Below are 19,999 nucleotides of genomic sequence, written 5' to 3' on the forward strand. Positions count from 1 at the left end.
AAGAACCTATTGCTTAAAAACAGCTGAAACTGTAGAGACAACATATTCATTCATGGAATGCACAGAAATGATGAGGAGGTTTGGACTCCATGGACAGATACCCATTAGGTGGTACTGACTGAATTCACTTGTAGTCAAGGAGGGTGAGAGGAATGATGGAAGGGGATTAATAAAAAGTTTAACTTAAGAAGACTTTGTTGTTGCTGCTGATGTACCCAGGTGCTAAAGCTAGCATTTATTTTCAGTTATTTGTGCTATGTGTTTTGCAGGCATTATATAAATTTACCCCAGGAACAACCTTTGAGATAGTTGGTAATTAGAATATTGAGAATCAGTGCTGTAATAAAGGTCAAGCTTTAGGGAGTCCTGGCTCTCAAATTGTGCCTCCATGCTTATGAGACACAGGTAAGACATGAAGTCTTTGAGCATCAGTTATCTCTTTTCTAAGAAATGAGAAGATATACAGTTATGCCTACTTCATAATGTTATTATGAAGATCAAGAGAGGTAAAGTATGAAAAGTATATAATACATAATACAACCTCAACAACAAAAGTTGTATCCATTTTACTGATGAAAGAATAGAAGCACAGAAAGATTAATATCTTGCCCTAGATCATACAGCTTATAAGTGGCAATAGATTTTCTAGGCCATCATATGCTCTTACCCTTGTATTTCTTTTGTGACAGAACTTGCCATTAAGCCATTTTCCTGACACCTTTAAATGAGACATTGCTGAGACACGTAAGGGGTGATCTGTGTGGCCACGTTATAATTGGGACTTGGCTCAATGGAAATTAGTAGATGGTCTCTTCTGCTGTGAATTCCTCTGACTGAATATTCTCAAGGGCTGGTCTCCCCAATGATGCTTCAAGACTCTGGTTGGCAGCCACTGTCTTTAGCTGTTGATGTCATAGGTGTATGCTGAGGCAGGAGGCTGGGAGAGAGAAAAAGGAAAGGTCTTTTGTGGATTGACAGATGGTTTCAAACTCAAGAAATACAAAAACCCAATTGAGGAGATATTTCATGTCTTAGTGTATTCACTTTCCAAGCACTCTAGATTTTCAGAATGGAAAAGTGGTACTCAGATTAAATATTTTATTTTTAATTCTCCAAAACACCACTATTAAACTGACTTTAATATATTTTCTATTAAATAGAATTATCTGAAATTCTGAATTCATCATGCAAGACATAAATGGAATTGGACTGCACACTGAAAATGCACATGCTTCAATGTTGTACATTTGCCTAGATCATCTTTAAAACAATTGAACAATGAATGTGTGACCACACCATGTTCTCTATTTAATTTCAAGGTGAAAGTGTCTTTCTATCACAAATGTGGGTAAAACCCTAGAATGCTAGGAAACAGAATAGGAATTATTGGCTTTCTATGTTATTTTGATTTCCACATATTTTATGACTTCATGCATTTGAATAATTGTAAGCTTGCAGCATGCTAATGAGATTCACCTACAATATCCATTTGTATGAAGTGCTGATCAATTAAAGCTTCTCTGAACAAACAATCAAACAAAAAAGCAAAATCATCATCCTATCCAGCATCAACAAATCTTAGGTTACTACTAGCTGTCTCTACTTTTTACTAAGGAATCTCATCAGTAAATTCCTGTCAATCTTTTCCTTTCTATTCTTATTATACTGACCTAGCCTTTGTTCTTACCCTTGGTCTAATCTTGCTCACTTCACTCTTCTAGTCTGATTACTACACTTTTAACATTTATTTCAGGAAGGCATTTAATAACTTTGGCCATTATTAGGAGGATATTGTTGATTTCATGGTTGTTTTACTGTCAGCACTGAAAGTACGTATCTTCAAATTCACCTGTGATGAAATAAATACAGAACTCATTCTTAAAATGGAACATTTACTCTTTATCTTTCTCATGTCTTACAGGAAAACTATGATGATTAATTTTATGTATCAACTTATCTAGGTCACAGTGCTCAGATATGTAGTCAAACGTTATTTCAATATGTCTGTGAGGATGTTATGAATGAGATTAACATTTAAACCAGTGAACTTTGAGTAAAGCAGATTGCCCTCTCTAATGTGGGTGGGCCTCAGTCAATCAGCTGGAGGCCTGAATAGAAGAAAAGAGTGATCTCCCCAGGAAAAGAGGGAATTCTACAACAAAAGGCCTTTGGACTTGAACTACAACATTGGTTACTTTCCGGGTTTCTAGCCTATAGATTTTATACTTGTGAGCCTCCATAATAGCTTAAGCCATATATATTTTCTAAAATAAAATATATATATATATATGTAAAATGGCATATATACAAGGGTCTGTCTGGAAAAAGTCCAACCGTTGTTAATATAACAGGAACAGTTTGCATGACATCCATGCAAACTGGCAGTCAAAGAGTGGACTGGAATGTGCATGTGTGAACAATAACAACTTCACTGTAGTAATCAGTAGGGGGTGGTAGACCCATTGAGTGAGCATGTGTACTGTGTGGCCATCGCATTCAAAATGACTGAGCAGGTATAGCAATGAATCTGCATCAAATTTTCTGTTAAGCTTGAACATTACTCCTCAGAAACCATTCAGATTATTCAGAAGGCCACAGCTGTGGGCAACTAGCGATTAACAGCTTCATCATGACAACAGCCCTGCTCATGCACCATGTCTCGTGCACAGCTTTTTGGCAAAAGAGAAAATTACACAGGTGACTCAGCCCCATCAGAACTCACATTTGGTGCCCTGTGACTTCTAGCTTTTCCCAAAACTAAAATAACCTTTGAAAACCAAGAGATTTCAAACCATCAGTGAGATTCAGGAGAATATGAAATGGCAGCTGATGGTGATTGGGAGAACTGTGTGAGGTCCCAATGTGCCTACTTTGAAGGGGACAGAGGTGTCATTGTTCTACGTACAATGTTTCTTCTATCTTGTATCTTCAATAAATGTCTCTTTTTCTTAAAGCATGGATAGATACATTCCAGACAGATATATGGTTACAAGTAAATGCACTAATCTGTGTCTACCCAATTGTAATTGCTTAAATCTGGCTCCATTTTACCTTTTTTCAGAGACCTTCCTTTTACAACGTGATCATGAATCACGTCCTGGGCAGAGCTTTTGGTGAAACATCAAATCACCTGGATGACTCAGCCACCCTACAGCCCAGATTTGGAGGCCTGCAACTTCCGGTTTTCTCAAAACTAAAATCACCTGTGAAAGGAAAGATTTTTAGACCATCGATGAGATTCAGAAAAATACAATGGGGCAGCTGATGGGAGAACTGTGTGAGGTCCAAGGTGCCTGGTTTGAAGGAGACTGAGGTGTCATTGTCCTATGTACAGGTTTCTTGTATCCTATATCTTCTTCAACAAAGGTGTCTATTTTTCATAGTGCATGGCTGGATACTTTATGGACAAACCTTTGGTTTGTGTGTATAATACATATATACATATAATATAATATATACATATATAAAAACCAGAAATAACTACAATTCAAAAGGTAAGCAATAGAAAATTACTACATCTATTTTACAGCTGTAGAGAGAAGGACTTGGATACCTTAAATGTCTAGAATACTTTCTCATAGTGGGTAATAGACATTTCATGCAAAAAGTTTGTGGGCAATTAAGTTTGAGAAATATGAAACTAAGCAAAATTAATCATGTTTCTTTACTACAGGAGTCCAGAGTCCAAAAGGCACAAGACAAAGTACAAAAACTGAGGGAGCTAGAGAAAGAAATCCAGGCAGAAGGTCACATCCAAAGGCAGCTGAGGCGCATGAAGTACGGGGATTGGCAGTGAGTTCAGTCTCCTCTGAACCTGGATGGGAGGCTTAATCAGGGTCCTCACTTTGGCACCCCCTCTGGGGGGTTCATCTGCAGTTAAAGCATACTTCACACTGCTTGCCATGGTCGGTAAGATCAATACACACTTCCTTTGCGAACCTCTTTCCTTTCTCCTCCTACCACTTTCTTCCTTGGGGCTTGTTTTCTGTTTCCTCTAGGGCTTTGAACTTAGCCCCATTTTGGGTCTTTCCACACTTCTCCATTGTACACTCTTACATCATCTCCTTGATGGCTCCTTCTCATTATTCAACTCTTTCTGTCTCAAAGAGATCTTCCCTATCTATTCTGCATAGAGAGCAAGAACCTTCTGGACTCTCCCTCACTAATACTTTATTCTGTTTTATTTTCTTCATAGAAGAAATCAGTATCAGTATCACACTTATTTGCTCATTTTCAATGCCTGTCATCTTAACACTTAAAAGCCACCTAAAATATATTACTCAGTGGTCTAAAATCATTTATTAATTTATTTATCGATCAAATATTTTACTGACACCATGTCAATAAGAGGCATTAGGATATTGAAGATTATTCATTCAGTGTGCACATTCAGTAGGTGCAGAGAGAAGGGAGTTTATTAGGACCATTAAAGACAGAGCTTCGAATTCCTTGGGTGAAATTCAGCCAGAAATAAGGAGAAGCTCAGCAGCATGATGGAAAGAGGAACAAGTGGATACTGAAGAGAGAGGGCGACCAAGTCTATGCTTCTAGGAAAGCAATGCTGAGCAAGCCAGCCTGGTAAACACGAAGGCTTAATTTAAGGTTATGCATCCAGGTCCTAGACAACAGTTTGCAGGGGTGCAGTGGAAAGAGACATTGATCTGGAGCAGAAGATAAAATTGTTAAAAGCACATGTCCAAAGTTCAGGATGTGTAGTGCCATTGGCAGAGTTACTTTTAGGTAGGATAAGATAGATATCTTAATAAATATTAGTTGAGTATTTGTTAATGTGTGCTAGAATGCCTTAGCATATCAAGATGATGTTTTGTGATATATTATCACAATTATAAATTTTTAAAATGTGTCAATTATATTTTTGTACATAGTTGCATGTAAAGTGTAAAATTATATGCTCAACTATTCTTGTTAAATTGACACAAAAATATTGTGTCAAAATTATGTACAAAAATATTCATGCAGAACACAAACAGAAGATGAGTTCAGAATCTGAGGTCAAAAAAAAGGAACATGTTTTGCTTTCACACCATTTTCCTGAAAGGTGTCCTCATTTCAACATGTAACATATTCCAAATCTGGATCTCAAGACATGTTGCCTTTTACCTGTAATCTGACATCCAAATGCTAACACTTTCCTAACTCTTTTGACTTAAGCATGGCACAAAGTAAAGAGTCTTAGACTTTGAAGTAAAAACCATGGCTCTGCCAATAATTAGATACATAGCTTACAGAAAGAAAATGAAGTCTTTTGGTTCACAGCCCACTTACCTGTGAGTGCTGGATAACTGCCTGTCGAATCTGACCTCAGTATACTATCTCCCAGGCACTTTCTCTGGCCTGCCCCAACCATTTCATTTCTTGTACTTTCCACTGCCTCCTCCCCTACTGTTCTCAAACCCTGCCTGTCAGAATCATCTTGGATCTTGGGAAAATGCAGCTTTCTGGGACCACACCCAGAAATTTTGATTTTTGTAGGTCTCTGGTGAGCTCGGACAGTCTTTATTCTAGCAAGCACTCTCATGTTTCTGAAGCAGAGGTGACACAGAAAATACTCCTCAGTTCAGCACAAGAGTTATGAAAAGAGGTTCATATTCATCAAGTTATTCTTATTGGGAAGTCACCTATGAATCCTCTCTGTCTTCCAACTTCCTATGTATGTTGTTCCACTTTCTCTTTTCTTTCCATGGTGGTTTGGCCAGCCTTGCATCTTGGCTTCTCCAGCTCACCTATCACACCTTCAAAATGGAGAGAGGAACATTCATTGCCATTCCCTCCAGATTAATAGACCCACAAGAAAAAGGTCATTGCTACTGAAACAGACACATACAAGCCACACAGCCCATGTCTGACTTTGGATGCAGAAATAGGAGACATCCCTGAAGCCACCGGCTCTAGTCTACAGACTTCGATGTTCCCAGAATCTGGAGCATGTCTGGTAAACTCCAGATAATTGTTGAGCTGCCCCTCACAGCTGCTGTCAAAACCTGTGTGTTTCAAGGATGCACTGCTCAAAAAGCTAATAAGGTTAATATCTACTTGTGGGGGGATATAATGAGAAGAAAGCAGAGAGAAACCATAATTAGGGGGTTGAGGTGGTCCTTTTTTCTTTCCCCATGACATAATCTAAAACTGATTAGGGACTCCTTGGCAAATGCTGGCTGGGATGCTGGATTTTGAAAAGTTGTTATAACACAGGACATAAAGAAGGACAGAGATAGCCTTCTTTTCCACTTCCCCTTTGTTGAATCATGTTCTCCCTCCCCCAAGCCCTCCCAGAAGATCTGAGCAAAAGCTCTTTCATACACGTAGTCTGCTGAGGGCTGCAGAGTTACAAAACAGCCCCCAGAAAAACAACACCCAACACACAATATGCACATTGTTTTGATTGAGACATTGCTGTTTGAAATGCATTTATTTCTGCCTCTCGTAAATACTCCTCCGCAGTAGGAGAAAAAAATAACAAATGCATTGTAAATAGAGGCCCAGACATCTTACACTTAAATTATAGTCACGTCATCCCAGTCCTATCCGATCTCTTTCAATTATAGTCATTAATTGAGGATGTAACCCAGAAACAATTACATCCATGAAATTCTAATGAGTCTCCTGTAGTTAATATAAAAAGAAAACAATGGCAAATGCATGCTGATGCTGGAGTCTAATCCAATTCTGTCGATTAAAATAAAGAACATCATTTTTGTAACATGTAAATCTGATTTTTTTTCCCTCTACCCAGTTTCATTTATGGGGGAGTGACAGACTCTCTGAACACATTTGCTTGTCTAACAAGTTTATTGAGCTGCCCTCTCACAATTATGCTCTTTTCAAGAGCACATCTTAAAAACTCACCAGTGGGAGATAAATATACTCTGCTCAGGGATTCATTTCAGAGAGTCTCATATTTCCACATGAAAAATCCATTCTTTATTTACCTGACTTAAGTGGGAATATCCTTCATATTTTCACTATGACAAAAATAATTATATTAATTATAATTCTGGAAGAACATGGTAGCAGCTTAATTCTGAATCTTTCTGCTTTTTCTAGAAATAGAGCAACATGATAATGGAAAGAAAAAAGGAACACAAATCACAAACTCCATTTGCATTTAAAATAGGAGACAAAGAAAACCACACAAACTTCAAACTACTGTGTGTATGTGCTGCCAAAAACAACGAAGAGCAGCACAGCCCGGTGGGCAGGCCCCAGAGCAGCCCTGCAGCGGCAGGGGCACCGGGCAGTGCTGGCACTGCAGACACCGGTCCCAGGAACCAACAGCAGAGTAAGTGTCTAGCTTCCAACCAGTGAGAGTCACACACTCTGGGCCACCAGTTTTGCACAGTATTGAAAGATAATCAGGCATGAGAGCTAGGGACAGAAGACTTCAAAATTGCCCAAACAAGAGCAGAACAGAATATATTTTTAAAACATCAATAAAGATATGGCTGGGTGGCTCAGCTGGTTGGAGCATTGTCCCTCACACCAAAATGTTGTGGGTTTGATCCCTGGTCAGGGCATGTGCCTAGGTTGCCAGTTCAATCCACAGTTGGGGTGCGTACAGGAGGCAACCAATCTCTTACTTTTTCCCTTCCTCTCTCTAAAGCATATAAAGTCAATAAAGTTAATAAAGCATATCCTTTGGTGAGAATTAAAAGAAAAGTCAGTGAAGATTCACTCTTTAATAGTAGGTGGGTCACTTTGGAAAGCAAGCCTTGTGTCCCTGGGTAGCAGTGGCCACAGAATAAGCAGAGGAAAACCAGGGCTGGAAGGGAAAGGCCTGCAGAACTGAGTTAGGTTTGGAGAGGCGATGGTAGAATACCTACATATAATGCCACACTGTCAGGGAGATGTTTGAACCTAGGCTCGACTGGCAACAGAAACTCTAGATATTTAATGGTTGACTGAGATAGCTGTTCTGAGCTGGTCCATTCCTAAACCGGTGGCCATACCATATAAGCTAAAGTTATGAACTTAACATGAACATTATCGTGTTGCTCTACTTCTAGATCAGGGAAGCTATTCCTGCCCATCCTACTTCACCACATACTTACTTACAGGAATAATTTGCTTTCATTTATATATGAGAACTAAGAAAGAAAAAGGAAAAGACCAAAAATAGTGTAAGAAAAAAATGTGAAAAATTGTAGAAAAAGGAATGCTCACCAAAAGTATCTTACTATATACCAGATAAAAATTATAATTAAGTATTTCAATAAGAATTTTTAAAATAAGTGGATTATTTGCAGCTATAAAGGGCGATCACATTGTATATATGCATCACAGCTTTTTGTTTTTATCCATTCACCTGTCAATGGGCACCTGGGCTGCTTCCATATCTTGGCTATTATAAATAATGTTGCAGTAAATATAGGGGTGCATATATTCATTCAAATTATTATTTTGGATATAGGTGTATATTTCTTGGGCATAAAAAGGAATGCAGTCGTATCATTTGAGACAACATGGATGGACCTAGAGAGTCAAACAAAGAAAGACAAATACCATAAACAGAGAAAGATAAATACCATACGATTTCACTTATATGTAGAACCTAAAGAACAAAATAAACAAACAAAATCAATATAGACAGAAACAGAGAGTGAACTGGGGGTTGGGGAACTGGCTGAAAGAGGTGAAAGGATTAAGAAGTACAAACTGGCAGTTACAAAATAGTCCCAGGGATATAAAGCACAGCAAAGGGAATATAGTAAATTATATTGCGATAACTATGTACGGTGCCAGGTGAGCTCTGGAATTATTGGGGGGAACACTTTGTAAATTATATGATTGTCTAACCATTATGTCATAGACATAGATAAGTGCAAAATGGTACTGAAACAATTTTAAAGAAGGAAGATCACAGCGCAGAAATACAAGAGTTCTGGATAATGTAATCAGACAGTAAGAGATGATGTCTAGAAAACTAGTAAACATAAAAAGGAACTGGCAAAATTCAGGGGGGAAAAGGACAAAATTATTTCAAAAATTAAAGAGAAGGATGGTGTAGAAACTATAGTAAAACTTCTGACAAATACAAGAAAAAGAAATGAAAAAGGAGATGGAAACAAAAACATAGTAAGTGATGGATATAGGATACAGGTAAAGGACACTTAGCACATGCAAAACTGAGGGTTCCAAGAAAGAGAAACAATGGAAGAGAATTAATGTTTTAAAATAGCATTAAAAATTATTTGAACTATAAGATGTAAATCTATATATTAAATCTGTGTACCAAGACAAACTTGCCCTAACTCATATCCCAATAAAATTATTGAATTTTAAAGGTAAAGACAAAATTCACAGGGTAAGCAAAAACATCAATATTCTTATGGGAAAAAGTAGAGAGTTAGTATCTGCTATGGGACTTTGTGTCCCCCCCTAAATTCATATGTTAAATTCTAACATTCAGTGTGGTGGTACTGGTGGTGGAGACTTTGAGAACGATTAGGTCATGAATTTGGAGGCCTTACTAATGGAATTTATGCCTTTATAAAACAGACATCATCCCATACATGAAAAAGTTGAGGGTTCCATCCCTGGTTGGGGCACATATGTGAGGCAACCAATCAATGTTTCTCTCTCTCTGTCTCTCCCCTCCCTTTCTCTCTAAAATCAATAAACATATCCTCAGGTGAGGATTAACATTAACTAGTTAATTTTTTTTAAAGTGACTCCAGAGAAATCCTTAGCTCCTTTGCCCTAAAACAAGGGGGCTTTACCGTATCATACTGACAACCTGATGCTAGATTTCTAGTCTCCAGAACTGTGCACAATAAATTTCTGTTGTTTGTAAGCTACCTAGTCTCTGGTATTTTGTCAGAGCAGTCTGGATGGGCTGGGAGAGTAATGGCTTTTCCTGCAGTATCTTTTTATGACAGAAGACAATGGAGAAACACCTGCATGAAGTTAAAGGGAAGAAAGTCTAAGCCATAAAAGAACATAAGATTTGGTACTCTTAATATCTGATTAGTTAGAAATTAGATTTTAAAAGGTATTAAGAAAAACAGAAAGACAAAAAGACAGGAAGGAAGAAAGAAAAAAGAAGGAAGAGAGGGAGGGATGGAGAAAGGAAGGAAGAAAAGAAAGCCACTTTATAATAGGTAAGATTGCAATAAATAATGAAAATGTAATAGTTATGACTATATATCAAATTCCATAGTGCAACTTTAAAAAGGGGAGACCACAGAGAATATATTCTCATTTCAATTGCTAAATTTTAATTAATGCAAACACAGAGGTTTTCTGCTAGTCAGGAAAAAGGCAAGGATGTGCACAGTCCCATTACATTTAACATTAAATTAAGGCTCATACCCAACAAAACTCTGCAAGAATACGAAGTTAGAGTAAAAAACCCCAAAAATTTTAAAAAAGAGGTAAAACTCTTTCTTTGCTGATTGTCTGATTGTGTAATTACTAACCGAGGAGAATCAAATATCAAAAAAATAAAGTGACAGAATTCAATAAGGTTGTATCACTGGCAAAGGGGCTCTTCCCGTTCTTCAAGATAGAAAACAGATTGTAAAAGAAGGGTTCATTGAAAACAAAGTGAAGGGAAAGGGAAAAGGGAGAGTGCTTGATGCATCAGGAGAGCACACACTAATGAAGACTTGGCTCCTGGAACTGCCTCCTGCCTGCGTCTGGCTTCTGTAGGGCCGGTTCTTCATGCAGGTGCAGAGTAGATTTCTTTGCTTTCCAGGTTCCCCATGGTGAGTTGGTATGACCAGCACACGCATAGAGCAGAGCTCTTTGAGGAGTGCCTGAGAGAAACTTTAAATTTATCTAGGAGAGGCTCAAAATAACAGTAATAATAACTAAAGAGCATGCCTATAAGTTTAAAAAGGGCTCAGCATATCGCAGTTATATGGTGTAGAAGTAAAATACAAAAATCAGAAGTATTCATTAAATATTAACCATTTGGGACATAAAATAAAAGACCAATTTATAAAGGTAATAAAAAAAGTCAAAGAAAAATACTTTGGCATGTTGTGTTTTCTAAAAATGACTTTATTAATTTTAATCTTCTACTCCACATATTCTTAAAATGTAACTTGTACACACCTGTCAAAGAGGTGGGATCCATGTTTCTCCTCTTGAAACTGGATGGGCTTGTGACTATGGTGGAAGTAATGCTGGGTGACTTATAAAGCTAGGATGTCAAAATTGATACAGCTATTATCTAGTTCTTTTGGGACACTAGTCTTTGATGTCCTGTGTACCATGTAAGATGTCCAGGGCCTCCAGGTGACATAGCAAGGCCACATATGGATTTTTAAGTGATAGCCCCAGCTGAGATTCTTGACAACAGTCAGCATCAACTGCTAGATGTGTGAACGATGATTACTTCCAGAAAATTCCTGCCCCCGGCCATTAAGATATCCCTGCTTTTGATTCACCTCTAGTCTTCAAGTCTTTTCAAGGGACATCACAAAAAAGACAGAGGCCCATGCCATTCTTTCCTCTCTAAATTCCTGACCACAGCATCTGTAGGAGACTGTTCTGCATGGCATGGGCCCAGCACCCACTCGGAGATGCACAGGACCCACACCCACGGATAGGTTCTCCTGTGGGGAATCAGGCCTGCAAGGTACCTAGGCCACTTTGAGTCTTGCTTTTTGCTAAAACTCCCTCACCCTGAATTGAGGACATTTACTGCAAATAACTTCCTAAAATCCATGCTAAACCTTCCAAGGACAAGTGTAACCAGTTCAACTACTTTTCCCTTTGCATTTGCAAATACCCCTCTTCTGTGATGTGATTAGCGGCATTTGCTCCTTTGTTTTCTGTAAAAGGTAACCATCTAAATTGAACCTGTGCATAGTAAATGAGGAACATCTTGTAATGTGCTGAGAAGCCCAATAAAGGCTGGTCACAGCAAGGGCTGAGGCTTTTGCTCCCCTTGAGAGAAAAGCCATGCTGTCCCTTTTCCTCCACAGGACTCGGCAGTCCATGTGAATGTCTCTCTCCCATCCACAATGTGTCAGACCCCACAAGCTGGGGTCTGCATCAAGCATTGATGAGCATAACAAAGTGGTTTGACGCTACTAAGTTCGGGTGGTCCACAGCCTGCAGCACTAATAACTGCTAGAAATCCTTAAGAAGAAATGCTCAGATCTTTGTGAGAACAATTTTAAAACAAAAGCATACTTGACACAAAAGTATATTTGACAAAGGGAATGGCAGTTCATTTTTTTTCTGTTTTAGGGTATTTTAATTTGGGAGGTTGTTTGTCATTGCTGTTATTCCATTTGTTTTGGAGCTAAAAAAAAGTAATTCTAAAATACATTTTAGAAAATTTAAAAAGTAGAAATATCTTAGAAAACCATGAAAAATGGTTAGATAAATTATTGGTGCTAATCCTAGCAGATATTAAATCATATTGCAAAGCTTTTATAATGAAATAATAGATTCACTAATAGAACAATATGAACAGAATATAAACTCCAGAACTAGATCCAAATATCTAGTCCAGAATTAGGAATATAGCATATGATAAAGGTGGCATTTTCAAATAGAAGGATTAAAAATACATGGTATTGAGGCAATACCGTGGGCAGCCAGTTGGGAAAAAAAAAAGGCACAATTGGACTCATACCTCTAATCCTACACGAGAATATTCTCTAAATTTGTAAAATTGGAATATAAGAAGTAAAACCATAGACATATTAGACTAAAACATGAATAAATACATTCTTTTATAAATTTAGGGGGAAAAGCCTATTCAATTGTGAATAAAAAGCAGAAATCTTCATAGAAATAATAAATTTAAATATGTAAGAATTATAAAATCCCATAACAAAAGTATCAGTGAAAAGACAGATGTAAATGAAATGGAAGTAATTTGCAATTTATATCACCAAGAGGGGTTAATCTTTTTAATAAAATGCTTTTTTAAAAATAAATAGTATTTAGAGACTACAGTCTTGTGTTGGGTGGCCATAGTAGTTGTACTCGTTGCTTCCAGGTTTGTTTAGTGGACAGAGCCATACAATCATATATAAAAAATATAAATAAATATAAAATAGATACATTTAATATATTAGAAAAATTAGAATTAATGATGATTTTATAGTGTTTGCCAGATCACATTTCAAATTACAGGTTTTAAATTAATTTCTTTGACTTTATAATTTTTTCATGTATAAAAATATTGATTCTTATAAAATTAGTATGTTCAAAATAACAATAATGGCAGAACCAGGGACAAGTCTAGTGAATTTGATCAAATATTTTAAAAATAGGTGTTTATCTTTAGAATTCATTTTATTAGGGTTATAGGTTTAAAATACTCCATTTTAAAACATAAAAAATAATCATTTTATTTTCTATATGGTTATTCTACACACTGTATAAAGTTAAAATTATTTGTTTTATCTTTATTTAATTTTTAGTATTTTTTATTTTTTTAATTTTTAAAAACATTAAGTGATTTCAAAATAAAAACATAATGCAGTATACATGCATATTGCAAATTTTGCTTCTATCCTGATTCCTCAAACTTTTCTGCTCTCTCCCTGCTTATAAGAGGGGAAGAATTTTCCTCATATTTTTATAACTTAGCCAAATACTCTGGAATCACCTCATGTCAGTATACAGAGATCTTCCTCATTAAACTTTATAAAGGATTGGTACTTTCTTATGTAAACATATTAGAATTTGTTGAACCAATTCACGATGAATGGACATATAGGTGGTTTCTAGATTTTTGCTATTTTAAATACTGTCAGAATTAATATCCATATACATATACTACTTTCTAATTGTGCAGATTCCCTTAGAACCACATTTTGCATTTTTTTCCACCAATAAGCAAAAGTTCCTATTCCCTTAATGCTTTGCTAAAATGTTTATGGTCAAAGCCCTTGATATTCTATCTTACTGTGGTTTTCACTTGCAAATTTGTCATTGTGAGTAAATTTAAATATCTTGCTCCTATGTTTGGAGCTATTTTCATTATTTCTGTTGAGTTGTTGATTATTAGTATTTTCTCATTTTTAAGACATTATATACTTGTGTTACAAGTTGAAGATGTTTTTCCAATTTGTCATTAATAATTACATTTTGCTTATTGAGTTTCTTTATTCAAAAAGGTGTTTTTAAAATTAATTTTATGGTAGCTTTTCAAGTTTTTGGTAGAGTGATGACTTCCAGTTGTGAAACTGCAGTCCAGACTGCTGCCCTGAACTTTAGATACATAGATCTCGCTGACTCCCCAAGGTCCCCACTGCTCTCACACAGGCCACCTAGCCCTTCCTTACCTCCTTCAGCCTTCCCCAATGGCTCTAGATTTTTCAAAGCAGTTTTCTGAACTTTCCTTCCTCAATCTATTTGTCAATAAATCTCCTGGACTTTAGTTTCAAAATAGCTTCAGGATTTGTCCACTTTTGACAATCTTCACTATGATATTTTGGTCCAAGAGCCAGTCATCTCTTAATTGGATTACTTCAAAAATCTCCTGACTTCATTTTTACCTGTGCCCTCCCTGTTGTACATTCTCAAAAAAGTGACTAAAATAGTATTGTTAAAATGTTGATCAGATTATTTTGTTCTCCTGCTAAAAACCTTCAGATTTACAATTGAAAGCAAAATCATTCCATTGGCCTACAAGGCCCTACACAATATAATCCACTCCACCTACTTTTCTGACGTCATCTCCTACTACTTTCCTCCTTGGGAGCTCATTTGCAAAAAGACTGGCCTCCTTGATACTACTGGAATGTACTAACTAGCTAGTGTTCCTTGTCAAGGTTTCTCTAATCGCTTCTCAACTCTGGCTGTCCTTCCCAAAGAAACCAGCATAATTCACTCCCTCATCTCTGTTACACCTTTATTCTAAATCCACCATATAAGTGAGGATTCCCCTGTCTACTCTGGGAAAATTATACCACCAAATTTGAAATTCCCCCTCTCTCAGTTATTTTCTCTTTAACATAAACTACTAAATGAACTTAATCAACTATATACATATATACTTGCTTTTTTATCATTATTTTTTATACACCCACACAAGCAATACACAAAACATGCATGGCTCTAAGCACTGCTGAGGGCTGTGACTTTCACTGATTTCCTAACTGCTGTCTATAGTTGCTGCACCTAGAGTAGTGCCTGTCAGAGGGCCAGGGCTCAGTAAATATTAATGAATGAATGAATGAGAGAGATGAATAGGTGGACAGAAGAAATAAGTTAACTTTTTCCCTGTAAAGCCCTATTACATAGAAAGGTTATTTTTTTCACCACCTCTCCTAACCCCAAAGCCCTTTATCTCTTATCTGCAACTTAATTGATGAATGCATATTTTACAACTTTTAAATGACAATTACTGATTTTTTAAACTAATCACAGTGAGAAACAACAGCAAAACAAAGACCTCATTTGGTCCAAGAAATAAAAAGTTTCATTGATAATGTAACAGGGTAACTCAAGAATAAAAGATTTTATCTTCAGCTGATAGTCTGAGGTGATTAATGCATGTGGAAAGCTGGTATTCCAGGAAGTGGAATGCTTGACCTACAGGACTCCAGGAGGTCCACAAGCAATTCCACCTTGTTGCCCCAGGGGTCTGCAAGTGATGGAGATGGCATCTGAGTCATTACGTTCCAGGGAGGGGACAAATGCCTGTGAGCAGATAAAGAACTGTTGATCATTTAATTTAAAAATATATCATGCCTAGAATGTGGTTCACATCCTGGCTTTCTCAATGACTTTTTCACCATATGCAAGATTATCAAAAAGTTACAGATATTATTTTTCTAAAGGAGGCTAATGAGGATAAAAGAGACGTATTTATGAATGTCCTATATACAAATGAGAGACCAGTCATCTCACATTTAAGTTCACCTAGGAAATGGTAAATTTGAAAAGCATGTAATAGAAGGATAACAATAAATATTAATGGAATGAGAAAGAATTTTCCACCCTTATTAATTTATCTCAATGTAAAAATTGTTTAAAATAATTTTAATATTGTTATTTTGCCTACTGTGTGATAACTCAGAAGGTCCTTTGAAACAAATAGGTAATATATTTCAGAAAATAAAAAAAAAGAATTGTTGATCAGCAGATAAAGAAATACTAGGAAAATCACCATTGGATTGCAACTTGTATCTGATTAACCTTTTTCTAAACCACTTACCTACCCTTTACCTGCCCTATTAAAAGGTCAGCTTGAGATGAACTTCTAAGACAGCTTTTGAGGGTATGTAACCCACCACCTTCTCAGATTGCCAGCATCTGAATGAAGCACCCATAAAGATTCAATTCTCAGCTCTGCTTATTGGTTCTGGTAGAGAGAGGCAGCACGAATGCTGACTTTTCTGGTTGTAGTATTACATAATAAAAGTAACTAACATTTGTTTTCAGTGCTTAATAAGCTGTAACTTGAGCAAGGTCCCATAACTATGGCATGTAGAACATGGATGCCACCTTGAAAAACCTATCCCCAGGCAAAGGACTTAGCACCACCACAGCACTGCCTCTACATTTTTATGTTGTACAAAGTATTGCTACTGCCATTTTAAAGACAAGGTAATTGAGGTACTAGATTTTTTAAACCTTCTACTTTTTTAAAGCTAATAACTAGCTTTAAATCAGCTAAAGCCAGACTTCTACTCAAAATGTGTGCTTTCACTGTTATTCTTTAAGAAAAGTTAAACAATGGAATATGCTTTAGCACTAGATAAATCCATCTGTTTATCCACCTTTTTATTCATCCAGAGTCATCACACATTTACTGACATCTATTGAATTATGGCAGCAGATTCTACACTTGTCAATTTGGGATTCAGAAGTGAATGGGATAAACATAAGCTTTGCTTTCAGAGAGTTCATATCCAGTATGGTACTATTTGGAGGCACTCAGGAAGTTAGGAATAAGACAGTCATCATAGTAAGCCATTTGTCACGATAGCATATTTTGGTGCCTGAGATACTTATTCCAATTTATAACGTCTATACAAATTTAAAATTTTTTACACAAGTAGTTTTACTAAAAACACATTTTGTGTAATATTAATTGTCTTTACAATACTTACAGATCAGGACTAATATTTACAGGGAACCAAACCATAATTTTGAAACATAACATATCATTTCATTTCTGGTTAAAAAATTCCTAACTGGAAACAACAACAGACTTCTGAGAAATTGCTTTTTCAAGCTCTGAGTACATCTATTTTCAGAGCATTTTCACTCATGGAAAATTAGCTGCCTTTCTTGGTAACCTCTGAGAATGAACATTATAAATATAGTAGACTGACACTTAGGATTCGTCTGAAAAGAAAAACAAATAAATAATTCCCCTTCGGCTAAGGGACCAGTAAGTAAACAGTTCACATAAATCCATGTGCAATTATAGCTCTTCTGGTATTTTGGAACTCTTCTAAATGTTTATGTTCTTGTTTGGGTCAAGAGTTGAACAGGAATTACATATGCTGTCCTCCTCCATAATCATATAGAGGCAATGTTATTTCTAATACTGCCCTACAGTTTGGTGAAATGTGGAGGCTAGCCATCTGTCATCAATAATGCTGTCAAGAAGATTTGGAAAGCATTTGATCGGGTTTTGGCAGCATGTTATCTGTGAAAATACTGTTGGAGGGAAACTTGGGAAGTTCTGATGCATTTAAAGGAGACACAAATGTCTCAGCACATGGACGGCCTAAAACTGGGATGGTGGAGTGTTTTATTTAATAGAGGCACAGATTTCAGTGCAAGTCAATAAAGAGAAGAGGTACTGCTATGTTTGTATATTCAAGCATGTACGCTAGGCTCCACAATAGATAGCACTTTTCGGGCCTCTGAAAAGATGGCATTGAGAAGGAGCATCTGTTAAACACATTAAGGGAAACTCCTTTCACATTGAAGGAGAAAGTGGGGCTTAAGAATGTTAGAGGAAAGGCCTGGTTGAGAAGTGGGCATTAAGAGACAAGGTAGGCTTCTGCTTACCAGTGCCGGGGAAATGGGTTTAATGAAATTATGCCATTTCAGACCTCAGGGTATTAATATTTGGTCAGAAGAAAAGATGGAGAGTTGGGGTGGGAGATAAAAAGCAGGGACATGAAGGATGAAGAATCTAGTTAAAGGTAAGACATGGGTAATTTATAAGAAGGACTTGATGGAACTATCAGGGAATGTTTCCCATTCCAGGCTCTGGGAGGCATGCAAACTGAGCTGACCACAGATGTCAGGCAACTACCCCAGGATTGAGAGGGCTAGGCTTTCAAAGCCTTTATGGGTTTGTTTCTCATGTCCTTTGGAAGCTCTGAAAATTCACCAGGTAAATCCACATTAGTTAGCAAGCCTAATACCAAGAGCAATTGCAAACGTGCAGAAATGCTGACAATGAAGGCCTAAATTAATCCGTGGTTACCACATTGCACCAGGGGAAGTATGATTATAAGCAGTTTAAAAAAAATTAAAGTTGGTTTTGGTGGAAAAGATAACGTGTGAGAGAGAAATTATACCACATTAGGATTTTCATTTGTTCATAAAAGTTTTGTAAGAAAATATTTATACTTAAAAAAATAATTTGTATTGACTCTGGCATTAAGTAAAACAAAAAATAAAAACTTTTTGGGGGGGCAGTTTAAATCTCTGTGAGATGTAGACAAGTCTGCAACTCATTTTTTTTCTATAAAATGTAGATAACAATTCTGATTTCACAGAATGATAGTGAGGTTGTGCTATGAGAGATAAAAAAAAAGCAAATATTCAATAGAAGACCAAATCAAGTTAAAACTTAATTTGAATTTTTATATATATATATATACATATATGTGTGTATATAATGAGTGTATATATATATATATATATATATATATATATATATATATATACACACACACATATGATTACCCCTTAAATGAGGCCTCTTCCTTCGTGGAAATTTGCAAGAAAGAGATAAACACTCATCAATCTGTATTGATTTAATGAAGCCTGATTGGAAGACAGGAGATGACTTAAATAACTTCAGGAATATGGTTTCTTCTAGTTTATATTACTTTATGTTAATTTTATCATTTATACTTATATGTCCTTTATATAGTTATTAATACATTTAAATCAAGTGTGTGTATGTTTCTTGATCTGCTTTTAAATCAGAAATTCTTTTGCCACTGATGAAAAGAATGAAGATTGTTTCATCTACATCTTTCAAGTGCATTTGATTGCCAGATTATTAGTAATGATCTAAAGAGAGAACTGCATGACAGAAGATGGAAAGTATCTCCATCATCAATCTTTCACATATTCAAAGGGGGCGAAGAGGAATGTTTTCTTTCAACACTAGTATATGCCTTAGGGACATGATGCTTTATCAAGAAATGGCAAGTGGAATCCAATATGATGGGTGGAAAACAGAAAGTAATAAGGCAAAAGCAATGTCTTATGGGATTCCTGTGTGAAACACATACACATTCCTTTTCCTGATTGACAACATTATCTTATTAACATAATTCTGAAATACCTTCTTTAATAATAAATAGGAATGTGCTAAAAATAAAGATTAAATTTAGTCTTGTTTTTGATGAAGGGTTAAAACACACATACATACTTACAAATAAGCACCAAATCCCTCCTAAAACATGTGGTACAATTCTAGACCAAAGAAAATTTACTTGAGATTTTTATTGAATGAATGTTTTCTTTCATGAGTAAGAAAACCCAGAGTTGGCTCTAATTGCATATGCATTTGCATATGTTACACCTCAACACAGAACTCTAACCACCTCTTTTGGCAGGCAGGGAGAATAGTTAGCAAACACAAAACAACATTTTTATTCCCTTAAGTAATAATTAATGCATCTGTCTTGATTATAGCTTTAGTAAATAAAAATGTATTTTATTTCTAATAGTATTTTTGAAATTTCCACATTTCTTATATCTTAGAATCAAAGCAGACAGTTTTGTTTAAACAATTAGCAGCCATAAATACTACCTTGGAAATATATAAATCATAACACTACATCAAGTAACATAAGCCATC

At 36.2% G+C, this 19,999-nt stretch overlaps 1 long non-coding RNA gene across 1 annotated transcript in view; it reads right to left on the reverse strand.

Annotated features, from left to right (window-relative positions):
* Positions 1–717: 717 nt before the first annotated feature.
* Positions 718–19,999, reverse strand: part of LOC123813411 — a 39,734-nt gene continuing 20,452 nt past the window's right edge. The window contains exon 4 of the long non-coding RNA XR_006784753.1: positions 718–937. This is a non-coding gene — a long non-coding RNA (uncharacterized LOC123813411). The remainder of the gene's footprint in view (positions 938–19,999) is intronic.

This window comes from Phyllostomus hastatus, unplaced genomic scaffold, assembly GCF_019186645.2.
Source record: "Phyllostomus hastatus isolate PE091 unplaced genomic scaffold, TTU_PhHast_1.1 phas_contig_152, whole genome shotgun sequence".
NCBI lineage: Eukaryota > Metazoa > Chordata > Mammalia > Chiroptera > Phyllostomidae > Phyllostomus > Phyllostomus hastatus.